General features: G+C 43.8%; 2 protein-coding genes across 2 annotated transcripts in view; one reads left to right on the plus strand and one right to left on the minus strand.

Moving 5' to 3' along the window:
- The window catches only part of LOC126092496 (rho GTPase-activating protein 17-like), a 313,454-nt gene extending 303,221 nt beyond the window's left edge, over positions 1–10,233 (minus strand). The window contains exon 1 of the mRNA XM_049908117.1: positions 10,172–10,233. The gene's annotated coding sequence lies outside the window, so the exon portion shown is untranslated. The remainder of the gene's footprint in view (positions 1–10,171) is intronic.
- Positions 1–23,575, plus strand: part of LOC126092497 (UNC93-like protein MFSD11) — a 246,955-nt gene that overhangs the window by 142,436 nt on the left and 80,944 nt on the right. The gene's annotated exons all lie outside the window — the stretch shown is intronic.

Consider the following 23,575-nt stretch of genomic DNA (forward strand, 5'->3'; position numbering starts at 1 on the left):
ATGAGCTGGAATATCTGTGCTTTTACAGTCACAATCATTTCGGGAGATGCGTGTGGAACGAAGAAATGCTCTGGTTGTAACTATGTTCTCCGCTATGCACAGCTCAACGGATAGACACTCTTACTCTGCCACCGAAGTTTTCTGACCCTCTCAGCGACGTTCTATTGCTATACGAAATGTGTGGCGAAGCGCGCTGCTCTTCTTTGGATTTTGTCCATCTCATGTGTTGATCCTACCTATTAGGTATATCTCCTTTAGGTTTATTCTAATCAAACTATCTGGCGGGCGGTTATGGGTCATAGTTCAAACTAAAATCGCACCGGTCACATGCTTTCACACCGTTCGTCCAAAAACTTCCGAGCTTGATGTTATTCCTGGCGTATAAGCGACGTCAGCGGAGCAGTTGTGGTTGCAGCTTGAGCAAACACCTGTAAACAACGGATGTGCATTCCTCCAGACCGTGGTCAACAGGCGGTGTTAAAGTAGTGGGCTTGCGGCCCGAGTGTGTCACCGTTGCTGTGTCACAAGTCGCTATGGAACAACACCTCTAAATAATGTGTTAAAGATTTTCTGGATAAAGTTTTTGAAGAAGAGAAAAATATTTGCCAAGTTGGTCCCTCACACCTTGATTCCCGAGCAAAAACGACGGCTTAGGTACACTTGTCGCGACGAGATTGAAATGCAAAACGTGCCCATTTCCTTCCTGAAAAAAAAAGAGATTAAGAGTGGTGACGAGAGTTGGTATTATCAATACGAACCTATCACAAAAGTCCAGAAATCCACATGGAAAGGCCGGCCGCGGTGGCCGAGCGGTTTAAGGCGCTATAGTCTGGAACCGCGCGACCGCTACGGTCGCAGGTTCGAATCCTGCCTTGGGCATGGATGTGTGTGATGTCCTTAGGTTAGTTAGGTTTAAGCAGTTAAGTCCCATAGTGCTCAAAGCCATTTGAATCACATGGAAAGTAAACGCTTTGACGACAAACTGGCGTTCAAGCCAGCGTGACAAGCGAGTTGAGTAACATCCCATAGAACTAGTTTTAAGGCAGTTTTCGCGCAGTTGTATTAACGGTCTGTGAGCTGTATTCAAGTGAGAGGAGACTATATGGAACACATGATATACTAAAACACCATCTTATCTTTTCTTTTTTGGTTCATCCAATGTTGAAACTTGTTGGTCTGACAGGGTAGATATTTTACGGCTATAACTGTTTGCACCAGCTAAAAGACAGTTATGTAGTCGAGCAATAATAGCTCTTTCCTACTATTTGCGATCTGTTACAGCTGTTTCTTTAGAATCAAGTACCGCTTCCTACACCAAGCATCGATTTTCTGCAGGCCTTCCTGGTTTTCGCTGCAATTTTCTGGTGTTAAGCTTTTCCTGTAAACATCCACGAAAAACCTTGCATAATTATCAACCATATCACTTACGAGGGGCTTTCAATAAGTAATGCAACCCACTTTTTTCTGTTAGCATGTTGGTTTTATTCAGAGTTCCAGTACACCATATTATTCCCCACTCTTTTGGCTACAAAATCCTATTTTTCAACATAATCTCCGTTTAAGTCTTACGTCACCTTACTGCGAGGACCTGTTTGCCCGCACGGTACCATTCTGCTGGTCGACGTTGAAACCAACGTCTTGGTGCGTCAGTAACCTCACCACCATCCACGTACTGCTTTCCGCGGAGTGCCTTCATTGGACCAAACAGAAGGAAGTCGGAAGCTGCGAGATCCGGTATGTAGGGTGGATGAGGAAAAACAGAACAATGAAGTTATGTGAACTTCTCTCGTTCTCTCGGATGCGCAGACGTGTTCGAGGCCATGCATTGTTATGGAGATGGGAAGTTCATTCGCATTTTTGTGGCAACGAACACGCTGAAGTTCCTTCGATTTCCTGAGGATAGCACAATACTTCAGAGTTGATCGTTGCACCATGAGGGAGGACATTAAACAGAATATTTTTTTAATTAAAAATGAAACTCCTCCAGCTGTACTTACGATTTTATATTTACTTGGCTACTAGTTTCGACGTTGCATCAACGCCATCTTCAGGCCCGTACACTTTGATGAAATAAATTGTGTGTGGCTCAGCACTGGAAGTCAGCGGTGAGACCAACACGTGCTCCACATGGATCGCGGACAGTAACTGCCACACGATATTGATTTCATCGAAGTGTACGGACCTGAAGATGGCGTTGATGCAACGTCGAAACTAGTACCCAAATAAATATAAAATCTTAAGTCCAGCTGGAGGACTTTTATTTTTAGTAAACAAAATAGACTAGCTGTGTCCCACCTTCATCCAATTTAAATATGGATGTACGAAGATTAAACAGAATAATCCCATTAGAGTGCTTTTTATGGTCTTCTGCTAGGTGGCAAGTAACCCAGCGGTCACACACCTCTGAGTACCCCAAGTGGTGGACGAATGCGTCAACACTACCAACAGAGACGTACAGTTGAGCAGCGAGGTGTTTGATTGTGATCCGTCGATCGCCTCGAATGAGGGTGTCCGCACGTTCCAACATTGCAGGCGCTACAGCTGTGTGCGGCCAGCAGGCACGCGGGGGATCGCACACGTTTCTGCGACCTTCTTGCGATGATGAAGGACACCTTACCCAACGATTCACCGTCATTTGTTCACTGCCAGATCTCCATAGACATTCTATAAGCACCTATGAATGTCTGCGATGCTCTTGTCTTCTGCAAAAGAAAATCAGTGACATCTCTGTCTGGACGCACTTCCGTTACAAATGCCATTTTGAAGGCTGCGAATCTCAACTTTATGAAACTACAGGGCCGGCCGATGTGGCCGAGCGGTTCTAGGCACTAAAGTCTGGAACCGCGGGACCGCTGCGGTCGCAGGTTCGAATCCTGCCTCGGGCATGGATGTGTGTGATGTCCTTAGGTTAGTTAGATTTAATTAGTTCTAAGTGCTAGGGGACTGATAACCTCAGAAGTTACGTCCCATAGTGCTCAGAGCCATTTTGAAACTACAGGGGCTGAAACGGAATTATCCATGATGTCCCACAGCACATTCCGCTTTCTTTTTTCAACTGAAATTGTCCGAGAGAAAAATGTGGCATTACTTATTGGACGCCTCTGGTAGTATGTGTATAATTGTAATAGTAACGCTTCCGCGACACTCACTTTGGAAAAGTTCGAAGTTACTTCCACATCTGATGATTCCGTCCCATTAACAAAGATGTGTAGAGTTGTATCTCCACAATGCTGATCCGATGCTCGATAAACTCGTAGTACGTTCACTAAAGACAGTACGGAACTGTAGCGAATGCCTTGCGGACGCCAAGGAACACAGCGTGTATCTAGGCACAGTTATCTACTTCCCTCTAGAGCTCATGGATGAGTAAATCGCGCTGAGTTTTCTGAAGGCTTCTGTTTGAGTAATCCATGTGATCCCTACCGACATTATTTTCGTTTCCAGAATGAGATTTTCATTCTGCCGCGGAGTGTGCGCTGATATGAAACTTTCTGGCAGATTAAAACTGTGTGCCGGACCGAGACCCGAACTGGCAGAAGTAAAGCTGTGAGGAGGGGGCGTGAGTCGTGCTTGGGTAGCTCAGTTGGTAGAGTACTTGCCCGCGAAAGGCAAAGGTCCCGAGTTCGAGTCTCGGTCCGGCACACAGTTTTAATTTGCCAGGAAGTTTCATTATTTTCGTTCTTCGAAAAGGTTATTATACTCGAATGTTAAACCTGATACGGAAGTGTTTTCTCAAGGGACATTTTCGAACACCGAACACGTATGTGGCAGTCTCCGAAGAGCGGCGATAAACATTACAAACCAGCTACGAGAGATACCACACATTTATCTCAGCACGGCTGTTACATGTCGCAAGCTCAGAGCGATAAGGGTGCATCCAGTCACATAAGTTTTCATATGGTTGACTCTGGCGCCCGCTATTTCTAGACAAGGTAGATAAAGTCCCTTTCCCTCAGCGTCTCACACTAACAAACATGTATATTCGTCGTTTGCCTTCCCTTCGCCGGTGTTCAGCTACATTACGTAACACTGGGACACAGCTGCAATCATCGAGCGATATCTTCTCTCCTTATCTGCATGTCAGCCAAGACTTTTCCGTCTAGTGTTTTGTTCGCTTGCACCTTATCGTTTGATACGGACTACTCGGAGTGAATTAAACCAATAATTTGCTAGCGCCAACAATTCAAACTGATAAACACAATATAATAACTGTCTCTGAAAAGACGTGATGGAACTCCTTTTACGTTAAGCAAGGCAATCAACCAGTATTGTTGGTGTCAGTATCAGTTAGCTGTATTCAAAATTGTTCAAGTGGCTCTGAGCAATGTGGGACTTAATATGTGAGGTCATCAGTCCCCTAGAACTTTGAACTACTTACACCTAACTGACCTAAGGACATCACACACACCCATGCCGAGGCAGGATTCGAACCTGCGACCGTAGCGGTTCCAGACTGAAGCGCATAGAACCGCTCGGCTACAGCGGCCGGCAGTTAACTGTATTCGAAATTGATCTGGCGAAGCTATAACTGTGCCCTAGTGTTCCTAGTATAGATGAAACGCCTCACTAGCCAGTTATGTGGATTGTGGAGAGGGGGGATGGAAGCGCCGGGTATCAACAATTTTGGTAAATGCAAGATACTGACAGGTGTGAATACCTCTTACTAACCAGAACATATTCTAGTACCAGACGTGGATAGAAATTTGAATCTTAAAGTTAGTAGCTGGGACTACTGGTGTTTTTACTTGCTCGTCACATCTCATACGTTGGCACGGAAGTAATATTTTCTACTACGTTTCCAGATAGCGCGCCACATGCCATAGCATTTGTACTATTTCTGCACTGTTTACATTACAATTTTACCTTCAATGGTAACCGTCAGTGCAGAACTTTACGCTAAATGCTGATATATGTCTGGGCTAACTTTTTATTAACTGAATAAATTAAATTGTGAACATGTACGAGGGTGGTTTAGTAAGTCTGGTAAAAAAGTCTCCTGTAGGGATTTCACCTGGTCCAGCAATTCTCCAGCTTTTTCTTCCCATCTGCAAAATTAGTTCTGTCAAACTCTGCAAAATACTCGTTGGCTGCAACTGTCACTTTCTCATTTGATGAAAATTTCTTCCCAGTAAGCCAAAGTTTCAAGTTAGGGAACAAGAATAGCTCACTTGGTGAATAGCGTGTGTGAGGATACCTATGTCTGGTGAATAGCGTGGGTGAGGAACGAATTCAAAGCCCATTTCATCCATTTTCGCCATGGTGCATTATCCTTGTGAAATAGTACTATTTTGCGTGACAACTTTCGTCTTTTTTCAGCCAATGCAGGTTTCAAACGATCCAGCAATGAAGCATAATAGAATCCATTTACGGTTCTGCCTTCTTTCGAATACTGTATGACGATTATTCTGTGAGAATCCCAAAAAATAGTGACGATCATCTTACGAGTTGCCGAAATGGTCTTTGCCTTCTTCGGTGCACTTTTACCAGCCTTTGTCCATTATTTTGACTGCTGTTTTAACTCTGGCGTATAACGATGGATCCAGTTTTCGTCAAAAGTCACAAACCGGTGCAAAAAGTCTTGCAGATTGCTATTAAACATCGCCAGACATTGTGTTGAAATGTCCCTTCGGATGCGCTTTCTATCAGTTGTTATCAGTCGGGTCACCCACCTCGTACACAGCTTTTTCTCCGTGCACTCGCTTATTTGACATGCCTACGGACTCAGCAATCTCAAGAATTTTCATTCGGCATCTTGTATTACCATATCATTGATTTTGTCGCTCGTTTCCTTTGTGGTGACTTCTATTGTAGGGCCGGACCGCGCTTCGTTTTCTGTGCTTGTCCGACCACGTTTAAATTGATTCATCCAAAAGTAAAGGTCTTCAGTGATGGTGCAGAACCCGCATAAACTTTATACAGTTATGTTTTGACTTGTGCGGCAGTCCAACCATTCAAATGAAAATGGTTAATAACAGCACGAGATTTTTGTGTTTTCCAAGGCTGAATTGGGCAAATAAAGCTATTGTTACATTTTTTATACTGGATCTCAAGAACTGCGTGGCCAGTTTAGTATCCGATCTCGGGCATTCATGCCCATCTTACGATGGCTAACATTTGCGTAACCGGTTATGGCAATGAAATGAAGCATTTTAAAAGTATCTGTGGCTGGTGTCGTTATTCACAAATAAATAAAGTTACGTTCAAATGCTATTTGCGTGATAATGACATAGCATGACGCAGCTCTACAATTGAAGTTCAAATAAAGGTAAGATTTTCACGTTCCTGAATTGAAGAGACAATTTCGCGTAATATGAAACTTCGTCCGACACACCCCATTCAGAGAAAATGATAACTACTGACTCAGTAGTATGTTGAGATAAGATGGTCTTGTTAGTATAAATAGCATCGTTCCTCGTCAATAATCTTCGGGAATGATTTGATGTTACTGAAGTAAGAATTTATATGATTTGCTTCAGTGATGTAAACGGAAACTTTTAAAAAGGAAGTGGCTTTGGAAGGTTCTCTGATGACGTTCGGTGAGGTATATGGAAGGTGCAATTTTAGAACAGGGGAGGAGGAGGGAAAAGAGAATGCGTTTGATCAAAATTGTGCCTTTTTTGCGATTAAAGACGATCGGAGAGCTTCGTTGCGTGTTATTAGGCTGCAGCTCAGCAAACACAAATGCCCAGCTCGTCAGTGAAGAGTCTAGATCGCGGACTCCATCTTGAAGCACTTGGTTCGAAAAAGGGAGTAGATACGTGGTGTCTGTTCTTTCGGACATGTCCAAAGGAACAGACACCACATATATAACTAGCGCGAGGCTGTCCAATGATCTCTTCAGTATAGATACATCGCACGCTCAAACTTAGAGGGTTGGAACTTTAATAGTGACAACTATTTATTTACAGCTCGTACAAAATAGATAAGTGTTTCAAAGATCTAGTGACCTTCAAAGTAGTCACCAGCGTTATGTATAACCCGTTGCCAGCGATGTGGAAGTCGTAGGATACTCTTAGCAATGCCAGTTGTGTTGACAGCTCGAGCGGCGCGGTCTATTGCCCGACGAATTTATAGCAGTTCTGAAGCGAATGCTGTGAAGTGTTTGCTTCAGTTTAGAAATCGAGTTGAACTTAAGCCCTCGTAAGTCAGGGGAGTTCAATAGGTGGTATAGCACTTAGCAGCCCCATCAGTCAAACAAATCAGTAACAGCTTGCACTGTACGTGCTTGAGCATTGTCCTGCAAAATGATGGTCGGGTCCTGCAGAAAGTGTCATCACTTCTGTCTCTGTGCTGTTCATTTTTGGAACACAGCCTATGACCAGCTTAGAGACAGAAGTGATGACACTTTCTGCAGGACCTGACCATCATTTTGCAGGACAATGCTCAAGCACGTACAGTGCAAGCTGTTACTGATTTGTTTGACTGATGGGGCTGCTAAGTGCTATACCACCTACTGAACTCCCCTGACTTACGAGGGCTTAAGTTCAACTCGATTTCTAAACTGAAGGAACACTTCACTGCATTCGCTTCATAACTGCTACAAATTCGTCGGGCAATAGACCGCGCCGCTCGAACTGTCAACACAACTGGCACTGCTAAGAGTATCTTACGACTTCCACATCGCTGGCAACGGTTTATACACAATGCTGGTGATTGCTTTGAAGGTCAGTAAAACTTTGAAACATGTATATATTTTGTACGAGCTGTAAATAAATAGTTGGCACTATTAAAGTTCCAACCCTCGTATTACGGGAATCGGCTAAATGCCACGAGTAATGAGGACAATGGGCAGGGGCACTACGTCAATTGTGTGTGAGTACACTGAGAATTTGGGTGCGAAGGGAGGCGTGCTAGGGTAGTCCGTGCAGTTGGGATGACCTCCTCATCCTGATGGCATAGTGGTTGCCGGCACGGTAGCTCAGAGGGTTAGCTGCCCTCTGTAATAAATCTGAGTGACTGGATCAACGATGAACCTGGGTCATGGGACGTCCGCCCCGAACAAATACAACGACCAATAACGAGCAAAATGAGATCAACAAAAAAAAAAAGTGGTCAGAGCATCTGCGTATTAAGGAGGAGACCAGGGTTCAAATCCCTGCTCGGCACAAATTTTCTTTTCCGGTTGACATAAATCAGTACCCACTACGCTGCTAAATGTTGATCGTCCTTTGTGCCTTAAAGGGTGTAGAGGTAAAGAAGTCATCTCCTGACCACCGAATATCACGGGCAAAATTCCAAACCACCAAGTGTCTGACGGAGTGAAAGACCATTACGATTGGTTCGTCCGTCAGGTAGGGTCTTAAGCTCGGCAGTTGGTGCTTGAAGAGGAGCAGGTTGTGTGCTGATTCGCAGTCTCGCCTTCTGCTCACATACTCAACAACACCACCACTGTACGTCACGTTGACTGATAAGCAGTATATACAGTAGATACACGCAGATCCTCAAAAGACCTATATCTCTAATGTCAATCATTTGTAGAATTTTGGAACACGTATTATGTTCGAGTATAATGACTTTTCTGGAGACTAGAAATCTCCTCTTTAGGAATCAGCATGGGGTTCGAAAAAAGAGTATCGTGTGAAACCTAGCTTGCGCTATTCGTCCACGTGACTCAGAGGGCCATAGACACGGGTTCCGAGGTAGTTGCCGTGTTTCTTGACTTCCGCAAGGCGTTTGATACAGTTCCCCACAGTCGTTGAATGAACAAATTAAGAGCATATGGACTATCAGACCAGTTGTGTGATTGAATTGAAGAGTTCCTAGATAACAGAACGCAGCATGTAATTCTCAATGTAGAGAAGTCTTCCGAAGTAAGAGTGATTTCAGGGGTGCCGCAGGGGAGTGTCGTGGGACCGTTGCTATTCACAATATATATAAATGACCTTATGGATAACATCAGAAGTTCACTGAGGCTTTTTGCAGATGATGCTGTGGTGTATCGAGAGGTTGTAACAATGGAAAATTGTACTGAAATGCAGGAGGATCTGCAGCGAATTGACGCATGGTGCAGGGAATGGCAATTGAATCTCAATGTAGACAAGTGTAATGTGCTGAGAATACACAGAAAGATAGATCCTTTATCATTTAGCTACAAAATAGCAGGTCAGCAACTGGAAGCAGTTAATACGATAAATTATCTGGGAGTACACATTAGGAGTGATTTAAAATGGAATGATCATATAATGTTGATCGTCGGTAAAGCAGATGCCAGACTGAGATTCATTGGAAGAATCCTAAGGAAATGCAATCCGAAAACAAAGGAAGTAGGTTACAGTACGCTTGTTCGCCCACTGCTTGAATACTGCTCAGCAGTGTGGGATCCGTACCAGATAGGGTTGATAGAAGATATAGAGAAGATACAACGGAGAGCAGCGCGCTTCGTTACAGGATCATTTAGTAATGGCGAAAGCGTTATGGAGATGATAGATAAACTCCAGTGGAAGACTCTGCAAAAGAAGCGCTCAGTAGCTCGGTACGGCCTTTTGTTGAAGTTTCGAGAACATACCTTCACCGCGGAGTCAAGCAGTATATCGCTCCCTTCTACGTATATCTCGCGAAGAGACCATGAGGATAAAATCAGAGAGATTAGAGCCCACACAGAGGCATACCGAGAATCTTTCTTTCCACGAACAATACGAGACTGGAATAGAAGGGAGAACCGATAGAGGTACTCAAGGTACCCTCCGCCACACACCGTCAGGAGGCTTGCGGAGTATAGATGTAGATGTAGATCTAGTATAGGACTTACTTTGACGCGAAACCGGATAAATTGCTGTACTAAAAATGCTGAAGGGGAGCATAAATCAAGTTGCGATGTTACTATGCAAGTTGCCGAAGAATTGTCAAAAGTTTTTCCTGGAAAGGGGGAGGGTGATTACCAGGTTGTCCCCTTGTACCAACTACCAACCCAGTCCTGCCTACCTCGTCGAGTGTGTGCTACTATCCCATAGTCTGAAGACCCTGATCTCCGACCAGAAGAAAGACCACCTCCACTTTCACAACTTGACAGCTTGCCGTCACCGACGCGCTTTGATACGATGCGTTGCGTGGGTTTCGAACCACTCTTGATGTAACAGCTGGGATTCGCGACCCAGAAGCTTAGATGAAATAAGAGAACACGAATGTGAGAGGCTGCGTTGCACACACGCTCACCAATAGGCTGGCTACTCACCACACTGCTGCTATTCCAAGGGACGCGACGTGGCGTGGTTCCGCTCGGCGTCGCCCGTCAGGGAGTGTCCCTCATATCGCATCGCATCGCCAAAGTCAGATAAACGCCGTCCGGCCAGCAATGGCGAGCGGCTGACAACGCCACACAGCCACTTGTCGACTGGCCGCTCGGCGTGCGCGGGCGTGCTACGAGGTGCATTTAAGTTCAAAGGCCTCCGATTTTTTTTCTAATTAACTACTCACCCGAAATCGATGAAACTGGCGTTACTTCTCGACGTAATCGCCCTGCAGACGTACACATTTTTCACAACGCTGACGCCATGATTCCATGGCAGCGGCGAAGGCTTCTTTAGGAGTCTGTTTTGACCACTGGAACATCGCTGAGGCAATAGCAGCACGGCTGGTGAATGTGCGGCCACGGAGAGTGTCTGTCATTGTTGGAAAAAGCCAAAAGTCACTAGAAGCCAGGTCAGGTGAGTAGGGAGCATGAGGAATCACTTCAAAGTTGTTATCACGAAGAAACTGTTGCGTAACGTTAGCTCGATGTGCGGGTGCGTTGTCTTGGTGAAATAGCACAAGCGCAGCCCTTCCCGGACGTTTTTGTTGCAGTGCAGGAAGGATTTGTTCTTCAAAACATTTTCGTAGGATGCACCTGTTACCGTAGTGCCCTTTGGAACGCAATGGGTGAGGATTACGCCCTCGCTGTCCCAGAACATGGACACCATCCTTTTTTCAGCAATGGCGGTAACCCGAAATTTTTTTGGTGGCGGTGAATCTGTGTGCTTCCATTGAGCTGACTGGCGCTTTGTTTCTGGATTGAAAAATGGCATCCACGTCTCATCCATTGTCACAACCGACGAAAAGAAAGTCCCATTCATGCTGTCGTTGCACGTCAACATTGCTTGGCAACATGCCACACGGGCAGCCGTGTAGTCGTCCGTCAGCATACGTGGCACCCACCTGGATGACACTTTTCGCATTTTCAGGTCGTCATGCAGGATTGTGTGCACAGAAACCACAGAAATGCCAACTCTGGAGGCGATCTGTTCAACAGTCATTCGGCGATCCCCTAAACAATTCTCTCCACTTTCTCGATCATGTCGTCAGACCGGCTTGTGCGAGCCCGAGGTTGTTTCGGTTTGTTGTCACATGATGTTCTGCCTTCATTAAACTGTCGCACCCACGAACGCACTTTCGACACATCCATAACTCCATCACCACATGTCTCCTTCAACTGTCGATGAATTTCAATTGGTTTCACCCCACGCAAATTCAGAAAACGAATTATTGCACGCTGTTCAAGTAAGGAAAACGTCGCCATTTTAAGTATTTAAAACAGTTCTCATTCTCGCCACTGGCAGTAAAATTCCATCTGCCACCTCTGGGACGTATTGACAATGAACGCGGCCTCATTTTAAAACAATGGGCATGTTTCTATCTCTTTCCAGTCCGGAGAAAAAAAATCGGAGGCCTTAGAACTTGAATGCACCTCGTAAATGTAAACAGCGAGTTCCGGTCCTTGGAACCCACACGAATGGCGTCACTGGGGATGAAACCAATGAAGACGAAATGTTATCAGTGCAGGCCATCCAGAGCTGGCGCTCGAGTAATGTTACGAGTATGTTATGACAGATAAATATTGTTTTCCACGCCTGGACAGCAAAATATCTAGGAATACGCATTCTCGACGGTTTAAAGTGTAATAGCCTCATAATTAGTGCACACTTGCGTATTGTTTGCGAATGTGTTCACTTGGTTCACTAGTGTTCGCTTTGGTGAAGGGGACTTCGACTCTTTTAGGAAAGTACGCTCTGGGAATTTTAAAGTTGCACAGGTCATACTGGTCCACAAGAAAAGAAGAAGTAGTAATCCGATAAATTACAGATCTATATCACTGAAGTAAATGAGTTTTGCTATTTGGAGAGCAAAATAACTGATGAAGGTCGAAGTAGAGAGGATATAGAATATAGACTGGCGATGGCAAGGAAAGCGTTTGTGGAGAAGACAAAATTTGCTAACATCGAGTATAGATTTAAGTGTCAGGAAGTCGTTTCTGAAAGTATTTGTATGGAGTGTAGCCATGTATGGAAGTGAAACGTGGACGGTAAATAGTTTAGACAAGAAGAGAATAGAAGCTTTCGAAGGGTTGTGTTACAGAAGAATGCTGAAGATTAGATGCGTAGATCACATAACTAATGAGGAGGTATTGAATAGAATTGGAGAGAAGAGAAATTTGTGGCACAACTTGACTAGAAGAAGGGATCGGTTGGTAGGGCATATTCTGAAGCATCAAGGGATCACCAATTTAGTATTGAAGGGCAGCGTGGAGGGTAAAAATCATAGAGGGAGACAAAGTGATGAATACACCAATCTGATTCAGAAGGATGTAGGTTCCAGTAGGTACTGGGTTCAAAATGGTTCAAATGGCTCTGAGCACTATGGTACTTAACATCTGAGGTCATCAGTCCCCAAGAACTTAGAACTACTTAAACCTAACTAACCTAAGGACATCACACACATCCATTCCCGAGGCAGGATTCGAACCTGCGACCGTAGCAGTCGCGCGGTTCCGGACTGCAGCGCCTAAACCGCGCGGCAACCGCGGTCGGCAGGTACTGGGAGAAAAAGAAGTCTGCACAGGAGAGTTTAGCATGGAGAGCTGCATCAAACCAGTCTCTGGACTGAAGGCCACAACAACAACAACATATCACGGAAGTTGATTTGCCGCAGAATTTTGGAACGTAAACTGTGTTCGAACATTATGAATTACCTCAATGATAACGATCTGTTGACACAAAGTCAGCATGGGTGCGGAAAATGTTAGACAGCTAGTTCCTTACTGTCACGAACTAAAGAGTGCTATCGACAAAGAATTTCAAATTGATTCCATATTTCTAGCTTTCCAAAAGGCTTCGGATACCGTTCCCCACAAGCGGCTTTTATGGTGTATAGTCTGTTGTGCGACTGGTCACAATAGTAACTGAAGTAAAGTAATCGAGAAAAAATGGAAGTGTTATGTGGCGTTCCACAAGGAAGTGCTGTAGGACCTCTGCTGTTCCTAATCTACGCAAACGATTTGGGAGAAGAGCTGAATAGCCGTCTTGATCATTTGCAGATGATAATGTCATTTGCCGTCTTGTAAAGTCTTCAGAAGATCGAAACGTATTGCAAAATGATTTAGACAGTTTTTCCGTTTAGTGCGAAAAGTAGCGCTAAACAATGAATAGTTAGGGCATCCACGTGAGCACTAAAAGCAATCCTTTAAACTTACACGACCAATGACGCGAATGTAAAGGCTGTCAGTTGAACTAAATACTTAGGAATTACAATTACGAACTACTTAAATTCTAATGATTTCACAGATAATGGTGTGGGTGAAGGCAAACCAAACACTTTGTTCTGTTGGTAAAACACTTAGAAAATGCAACAGGTCTGCTAAAGACACTGCCTACACTATGCATGTTCTTCCTCTGTTAAAGTATTGGCTGTACGGTATGGGTTTATTAAGGGGGGTAGGACGTCAACGGGCCGACTTGGAGCAGGTGAGGCGCTACAGGACATTTTAATGTTTATACTTTTACAAATAAATTCATGAAACTTTGTCAGCATGATAGGAAGGATTCAGGATTCACACTCATAGCAGTGGAAGTTCAAAAACACATTTTTTTTTTACATGTGAAATTTCATCATATTTTCACTTACTATTGACTGCATTTGTTGTTAAAGGTACACTTTTCTTCATAAGTAAGAGAGCTTCCTCGATGAATTTTGCGCAGCATACAAACCATACTTAAAAGTGTATGAAACCCTAGAATTTTCCAAATCTATAAAAGCTATGGTAAAAATTGAGCTAATTCACTATAAAATTTGAGATTTTTTCTAAAGATGAAGTTTAAATTGTAACAGCTCATTCATTTTTTCATAAATTGAATAAATTCTAGAAATAAATGACTGAAAAAGTCGTAGGAATAACGGGGAATCGAACCTGCTATCTTAAGGTCCGTAGCGTGCCAGCTTCGAGCACGTCTCAGCTTAGAGGCACACCCGTTGTCGTTATTTATTTGAAAACCACAAATTTTATTTTCTTTAAGAGGAAAGAAATACGTAAATGCTGGTACATTTTCTGAATCAGGAAAACCCTAGTGTTTTGCAACAACCGTACACTCATCTTAACTGAGTAACTTGTAAACTGCTACATCCACTCTAGTTTAGTCGTACCAGCTTGTCCACAGTCCGTAGTTCGTGATTAAAACATTCGCTTATTATGTGCATTGGAATAGATATTTGTCTTTCCTTACTCGGTAGTCTCTTTAAAGTCTCTAAAATACTGAAGTACAGTAACGATCCACCTGTGATCATTTCGCGACTTGTTCTACAACGTATTTGGTCTAGGCAGTTGTAAGAAAACAGCTTATTGCGTAGGGCGTGAATAGGATTTTCAAACACTTCTTCTTGAACAGCGTCCTCCTCTGCACTAGACAGCTCGGAGCGTGAAAAAGGTTCTGTGATTTTACTGGACTCGAAAAATTAAATTCATAACCTCAGTGTCATGTCTTACATGTGATTTCCTCATGGAATTTTCTACAGTTTACAAGAGACTGTTGAGTGAATTCGGCCAAATAATTCAGTGCAACACCAGGAAATCAATGGACGATAAGTTTTTCAAACCTCTTCCGCGATGTTGTCAAGTCTAAAGTAAACCAGGCGCAAGAACAATTAAAGTCCATATCGATCTGTTACTCGAATGACTTACCTTGCCAAGCCTATATTCTATGGATTCCAAATGTATGGGCTCATGCACAGAGCTGGAGGAACACCAGAATACCAAAAGGATGTTCCTCAAATGGCCTAACTAACATTAGAGGTTAAAATATAATTACGAATTCCACTGAGACGCATCGATGTCAAACACCATAAATGCTGATCTAGGAGTAGTGTTTCTACTCAGTACGCCACAGTTGGTGCAGTTCATTCTTAATTCAGTTCCTGATTGTCTCACACTAACAACACGTTGAAGGTTGTCAGAATAATTGTACAAAACTATCTAGGTTTAATTGCTGGAACAGAGTCTTGCTATTTTTAGAAGTTCTACATGTGCGGCTCAGTGACAGAATGGACAACGCTAACATTAATTTCTATCCAACCATTGACAACACACTGAATAAATTTCTATCTTTTGCGAATACAGATTAAAGCCCGCGCAGAATACCATGACCTGTAGATGCGCAGTCTTCAGGGCTTTCGTTGGGAGAGCGGTAGAGATGGGCATTACTGGCAGGCGCTGTAAGGAAAGAGCCGAGCGCTGGAGGGGAAGAGCCGTTTTAAACTGAAACCTGCGCTCACATTTTTTCTAAATATTAAGTGGAGCCCCTGCACGCCCACACTCACATCGTGATGTCACCTCTGCTTTGATTAGTATCTAAAAAGAATTCCACTGAAAATGCAGCGACTTACTTTCACTTGCTTGTTAACCATTTGTAACTTTCAGGGAAGTGTCATGAATGGCAAATTTTGAGTAAAATCTAGACATTTCTCTTGTTGCCATGTTAAAATTTGCTTCTTTTGCTATAACACAGCGGAATTTACACAGTGGCACCTCACTAACACGTTATGCACAGACAATTCTGAAACATTGATTTATTAAGTTTATCAAGCGAGGAATTGAGGAAAGTTAAGGTTAGTAGCCTATAAAAAAGCACATCATCGGTACAAATTAAACTTACAAGTCGTCACATAAGTTGTCCCAAAACACATAGCATTTCTCGTTTCACCAGACATCTATGGCCCATAAAAATGACATTCTTTCATCGAAAAAGTCAGTAGTTGATGGAGTAACATGGTAGATAATTACACTCCTGGAAATTGAAATAAGAACACCGTGAATTCATTGTCCCAGGAAGGGGAAACTTTATGGACACATTCCTGGGGTCAGATACATCACATGATCACACTGACAGAACCACAGGCACATAGACACATGCTACAGAGCATGCACAATGTCGGCACTAGTACAGTGTATATCCACCTTTCGCAGCAATGCAGGCTGCTATTCTCCCATGGAGACGATCGTAGAGATGCTGGATGAAGTCCTGTGGAACGGCTTGCCATGCCATTTCCACCTGGCGCCTCAGTTGGACCAGCGTTCGTGCTGGACGTGCGGACCGCGTGAGACGACGTTTCATCCAGTCCCAAACATGCTCAATGGGGGACAGATCCGGAGATCTTGCTGGCCAGGGTAGTTGACATACACCTTCTAGAGCACGTTGGGTGGCATGGGATACATGCGGACGTGCATTGTCCTGTTGGAACAGCAAGTTCCCTTGCCGGTCTAGGAATGGTAGAACGATGGGTTCAATGACGGTTTGGATGTACCGTGCACTATTCAGTGTCCCCTCGACGATCACCAGTGGTGTACGGCCAGTGTAGGAGATCGCTCCCCACACCATGATGCCGGGTGTTGGCCCTGTGTGCCTCGGTCGTATGCAGTCCTGATTGTGGCGCTCACCTGCACGGCGCCAAACACGCATACGACCATCATTGGCACCAAGGCAGAAGCGACTCTCATCGCTGAAGACGACACGTCTCCATTCGTCCCTCCATTCACGCCTGTCGCGACACCACTGGAGGCGGGCTGCACGATGTTGGGGCGTGAGCGGAAGACGGCCTAACGGAGTGCGGGACCGTAGCCCAGCTGCATGGAGACGGTTGCGAATGGTCCTCGCCGATACCCCAGGAGCAACAGTGTCCCTAATTTGCTGGGAAGTGGCGGTGCGGTCCCCTACGGCACTGCGTAGGATCCTACGGTCTTGGCGTGCATACGTGCGTCGCTGCGGTCCGGTCCCAGGTCGACGGGCACGTGCACCTTCCGCCGACCACTGGCGACAACATCGATGTACTGTGGAGACCTCACGCCCCACGTGTTGAGCAATTCGGCGGTACGTCCACCCGGCCTCCCGCATGCCCACTATACGCCCTCGCTCAAAGTCCGTCAACTGCATATACGGTTCACGTCCACGCTGTCGCGGCATGCTACCAGTGTTAAAGACTGCGATGGAGCTCCGTATGCCACGGCAAACTGGCTGACACTGACGGCGGCGGTGCACAAATGCTGCGCAGCTAGCGCCATTCGACGGCCAACACCGCGGTTCCTGGTGTGTCCGCTGTGCCATGCGTGTGATCATTGCTTGTACAGCCCTCTCGCAGTGTCCGGAGCAAGTATGGTGGGTCTGACACATCGGTGTCAATGTGTTCTTTTTTCCATTTCCAGGAGTGTAGTTTTTGCATAATAACTGTATGGCAAAATACTCGTCTCTTTTCATGCTATCATTTGCTACAATATCATTTCTATATCTCAAATGGCCGGCTGAAGTCGCCGTGCGGTTCTAGGCGCTGCAGTCTGGAACCGCGAGACCGCTACGGTCGCAGGTTCGAATCCTGCCTCGGGCATGGATGTGTGTGATGTCCTTGGGTTAGTTAGGTTTAAGTAGTTCTAAGTTCTAGGGGACTAATGACCTCAGAAGTTGAGTCCCATAGTGCTCAGAGCCATTTTTGAAGCCTATATCTCAAACCGTCTATGAAATATGAGGAATGTTGTAAATATTTCACTCTGCGATGGCAAATGAGTGTGCTACATCAGATCAGTTTTATCGAGATTGGTGACAGATAGACTTCCCCCCCCCCCCCCCCCCCTGCCCAAACAAGTCTAAAGAAATACAGGGTGAGTCAGGAGGAAAGGTACATGCTTTTAGGGGTTGTACTAGTGGTGATTCTGAACAAAAAAAACTCCTAATAAACATATGAGCTTTTCTTAACCGTTTCCGGGTAAACCAATGAAAACAACTAGGAACGGGATACGTGTAGCGTCTTCCATACTAACCATCTCGGTGCGCAGTTCAGTTGCGCATGGCGCAGTCCGACAGTGCTTGTCGTAATGCACGGTACTACAGTGTTGTTACGTGATCAACGGATACAGTGTTGTGTAGTGAAAATGCCACGGATCTTCACGCATGCAGAGTATGCTGACATGGTGTTTGTCTATGGTTTGTCCAATGGGAATTCCAGAGCTGCTGTGCGGGAATACCAACAACGATTTCCGAATCGCAGAGTGCAATATAGCAAGGTGTTTATCAGGGTGTTTCAGGGATTGCGTGAGTGTGGTACGCATTCTAGCGTAAATGTTGTCTCTGAATGTCCCGTACAACAAACTCTTAATGAAGTTGAGAGCATTCTTCAAGTAGTGGAACGCAACCCTACTACTAGCTTTAGAAGAATTGCTGCCCAATTTAGTATTCCACAAACACGAGTGACGCGCGCTGTACACGAGCACGGTCTGTATCTCTTTTATCGGCAGACTGAAAAACATCGCCTGCCATTGTGGGCGAGCGGTTCTAGGCGCTTCAGTCTGGAATCGCGCGACCGCTACGGTCGCAGGTTCGAATCCTGCCTCGGACATGGATATGTGTGATGTCCTTAGGTTAGTAAGGTTTAATTAGTTCTGATTTCTAGGGGACTGATGACCTCAAATATCAAGTCCCATAGTGCTCAGAGCCATTTTGAATCGTAGCGACCCCTATTTTTCATTGCAAACTTTTTCGAATTTGGCGCAGTGTATTACTTCGACGTAAATATCACAATAACTATGACCATTAACGAAATTATGGTCAAATGATCGTGAACCGGACATCTAAAGCTATAAGCATCGCAAAAATGAAATTTTTTACCGAATGGTTTCTGTAAAATCGTTTGAGAAAGATTTCAAGGCGTACTTCTCGATTCTGTCATCGCAGACTGGCTGAAAGGTAGGAAACACTGACGGCCTCCCCTTCCGTATAAACGAATAAACTCTCCCAGCGCTTTGGAGGAAAATTGGTGACTGCGCATCGGCCACCGTATCCTGAGTGGACTCTTACTTAGTCAACAAAACACTTGACAAAATCATCTATCTGTTGGAAGTGAATGCAAACAGTTGCTAAGTGGTATCTGAGTACTTTCCTGTTGTGGCACTTGATTTGGAAACACGATTCATGCGTGAAACTTCCTGGCAAATTACATTTATTTGTTGGACTGGTACTCCAATATAGAAGCACGACTCACGACTGGTCCTCACGGCTTTATTTCCGGCAGTACCTCATCTCCTACCTTCCAAGCCTCACTGGAGCTCTCCTGCATTCCTTGCTGGACTAGCAGTTCCGGAAGAAAGGAACTGAGAGAAACAGCTTACCCTCAGCCTAGACTAATGTTTGCAGAGTGAATCTTCTAGTGTACAGCGGAGTGTTCGCTGATTCAAAAAATGGTTCAAATGGCTCTGAGCACTATGGGACTTAACATCTGAGGTCATCAGTGCCCTAGAACTTAGAACTACTTAAACCTAACTAACCTAAGGACATCACACACATCCATGCCCGAGGCAGGATTCGAACTTGCGACCGTAGCGGTCGCGCGGTTCCAGACTGTAGCGACTAGAACCGCTCGGCCACACCGGCCGGCAGTGTTCGCTTAGATCTGCGTGAAGCGTGCGTTGTGCTTCTGAAAGAAATTGAGAATCAAGATCCAAAAGTATACTTTCCCACACTAAGGCTGTGGAAAGTCGCTTCATTGTTCTATTATAAAAAGTGTGTAGGAAAAACCAGTGTACTGATACTTATCTGCGAGAAGCCATATATACAGAAAGTAAAATGCAGGAAGTGGGGTACCTTATTGCTACTGGTTGTGGTTCAAGGACCCTGACAAACATCTTTCGATTAGTTAATTATTAGCTTACCGATCTGCCTTCACTTTACTTAATTTCCGTGTCCAACTTTCCGAGACGTTCGTCCAATATCTTAAACCATTTAACATTTGGCACGTACACTGCATCAGCGCATATACCCATGATTTTGTTACCTTCACTTTCTTCTGTTCGTGGGAGTAGGTATATCTCTCAGGAATGTGCAATGTGATAATTTTAAAACCGCACTATTAATATTACAGTGTAGGTCCAATCTGCTCGATGTAGTGCAGTATTCAGAATCTAAAAATAAACAATAAATACCGACCCGATGCTTTTAACATTCTATTTAATCTCATCCTCCTGAAACCCCGGTATTCCTACCGACTTTTCCAGCTTTGTGATTCCGGCTACTTCGGCTGCTTTACTTGTGTACAGTAGACATTTCACGTTCCACAAACACTTCTGATCTACATAAAGGGAAACTAAGTTAACCCTTTCGTGGTTGCTGGGACACATATGTCCCACTAATTTTGGGCCTTATTTAAAACACTGGGAAGCGAGTTGCATATTTCTGCTCAGTCCTGCCATATGTTGGCAGCTCTTCTGAACTCGGAAAAAATTCTGTCTATAGAAAGCTGTGACTGTTGCAGTGCGTTGTCGCGTGAGTTTCCGCGCCAAAACTTCAATTTCTTGTGTCTCGAGACAGTTTTCGGCGTATTCTGACTACTAAAAATGTCCGAAGTAAGTATGTTTGCTATTTTCAATATCTTAGATATTTGCAAATGACAACTACACTTTCTAAAACGTATTTTACTTCTAAAATATTTTTTTAGCGTAGTTACAATTAGTGGGTTGCATGTGTCCCAGTAACCGTTGTGTGACCCTATAGTTCCTTTATGTTAGGATGTTGTAGGAGTAACAGCTTTTTTCTGTAACATTTTGTGCTAGTAAAAGTACGGTATGTTGTTTCGAACTAAGACATATTATTGTTACTTATGCAGGAGCTGCGAGACAGCGAGATCCTGGATTTTTTATTTTCACTGGCAGATAATCCAGAAGAATCGGACATTGAAGCTGACGATGATGATCTAGAGGTTTTTTTCATCTCATGATCATTTGTCTACTCCAAGCACACCATTAGAAAAATGGACACACAATTATATGGAACAGATTGTCAACAACGATGTGTTGATAGATGAAAACATCAGTGTTGCAAGTGAAAGTGGAGTCAATTTTGAGCAAGATGATGAAACTGGTGAATTTACCGATTCTCACTGGGACGATGATGTAACTCACTTTGAAGAACTAAATTTACCCTCAGTGTTCGACCCAAAACCAACAGTAAACTTTGCTTTGGCAGACAATGAACTTGTGTGTTTTGAAAAATTATTTGACGATTCTATGATGCAACAGATCTGCTTTCAAACAAATTTGTATGCCAAACAGAAGAATACTGCACAGTGGAGGGAACTCACAGTTCAGGAGCTAAAAGCCTTTCTGGGTATGATCCTAGTAATGGGTATTCATCAATTACCTGAAGCAGCCAGTTACTGGAGCTCAGACCCATATCTAAATGTAAATGCAGTATCGAATGTTATGACACTTGCTCGCTATCAGAAAATAATAGAGAACCTTCACTGCAATGATAATTTGTTTCTGCCAGCAACAAACGATCCTGGTTATCACAAGTTGTACAAAATCAGACCACTTATCTCAGCCCTAAACAAAAACTGTTTGAAAGTATAGCATCCTTCTACTTCACTTGCAGTTGATGAGTCAATGGTTGCATTCAAAGGAAGAACAAGCCTGAAACAGTACATGCCCATAAAACCTGTAAAAAGAGGTTACAAAATTTGGTGCCTTGCTGATGCAAACACAGGTTTAATTCAAAGATTGCCATATGAGAGAAAGAGTAGTGCTGGAACTCTGTAAAACATTCTTTAATTCCAATAGAACTGTGGTTTTTGATAATTTCTTTTCAACATTTAGACTAATGAAGAACTGAGAAAACGGGGGCTTTATAGCTGTGGTACCGTCAGAGGAAACAGAAAAGGCCTACCTCCATTTTTGGCCAGTAAATTACCAAGTCTAAACCGTGGAGAGTTTACATTTGCTGTCAAATCTGGTGTTGCCGCTGTTAAGTGGCAAGATAGCAAAGCAGTCTGTCTCCTTTCCACTGCACATAATCCTAAATATGTTGTATTCATCAAAAGAAAATTGAAAGATGGATCCACAATTAGCATTTCATGTCCTGATGTAGTACATGTTTATAATAGTACTATGGGTGGAGCAGATCGCCTGCCAACCATATACCTTTCTCGTAGCTGGTCAAAACGATCAATAAATGATGGCACCGACTATTTTATTTTTTTGTTGACTTAGCCATCGTCCACTCTTATGTAATATTTCGACTGTCAAGACGAAACGCAAACCAGCTTTCATTTCGAATGAGACTAGCAAGGCAGTTGATAGATGGATTTTCATCAAGAATGAAGAAGGGCCCATCACCTGCTTTCTGTTCTAGAAAAAGAGGTGTCACCGCAGTGCCACAGGAAGTAAAGCTTATGAATGTCGGCTCTCATATTCTCAAGGAGCAAAAGACCAGGAGGCAGTGTAGGGTTTGCAGCACGAAAGACACTGAAATACGAACAAAATATGTTTGTTCATCCTGTAATGTGCCACTTTGTATTTCACCTTGCTTTCCAAAATTTCGCGCAATGTAAGTAATATTCACTAAGTAGCAAAATGTATTTTTTGTTGGAAATAATAAAGAAGGCTATACCACATGTTTGCATATTGGCAAAAATGAGTTACATTTAATTTCCAATACATTAATGTTAAATACTGGTGCAAATAAGCCTTGTTCATAAATTTTACACTAATTTGTAGTAACTTCATTGTGAGGAAAATCGGTTCCAGAAATGATCAGTGGGACGTATGCGTTCCACTTCTTTTTTTAATTTTTTTTATTTTTGAGAAAATGGTTCAAGTTAAAAATTATTCAAATGCATATTTGTAATTCTGATCCAAATAAGACTCTGTAACAGCTGAGGTACCTTAATAAACTCTAGAAAAATGAATAAAAACCACGAAAGGGTTAACAGTTGTATTGTCTCTTCTACGAGCCATGTTGCCGATCCACAATAAACGGTTGACTGAAAAGAGAGGGCGGAACGAAGGCAGACAATAATGCGCGCTACTAATCAGAATCATTGGTGGGTGACCTGGACTACCTCCTAAACTGTCTTACTTACCGATTACGAGCTGTGTGAGAAAAGTAATGAGGCTGATTTCTAACCTACCATAGTTTTATTCCCTCCCAAACAACACTTTTGTCCGATTCAAAGTTGTCCCCTCGGCACCTGAACACCGGTGGAGTCGCTGTTCCCTGTATTGCTAGCAGCGCTGAATGGCTTCAACTGGTAGGGTGTTTAACATGTCGGCCACGTTCTTTTGAATGCTGTCCCGAGTTCCAAAAGACTTCATTTTAAAACATTTTTCAATTCCAGGAAAAGAAAAACATCACGAGGAGTCAGATCAGATGAATAGAGGGATTGTGGAACAACAGGAATGCCTTTCGAGGTCAAAAATTCCGTGATTAAAATGGTCGTGTGGCCTGGGGCGTTGTCATGATGCAACATCCACTTGTCTGCAATGTCCGATCTCATTCGATTCACCGTTTGTCTAAACCTTGTA

Source organism: Schistocerca cancellata, chromosome 7 (assembly GCF_023864275.1).
Source record: "Schistocerca cancellata isolate TAMUIC-IGC-003103 chromosome 7, iqSchCanc2.1, whole genome shotgun sequence".
NCBI classification, from domain to species: domain Eukaryota; kingdom Metazoa; phylum Arthropoda; class Insecta; order Orthoptera; family Acrididae; genus Schistocerca; species Schistocerca cancellata.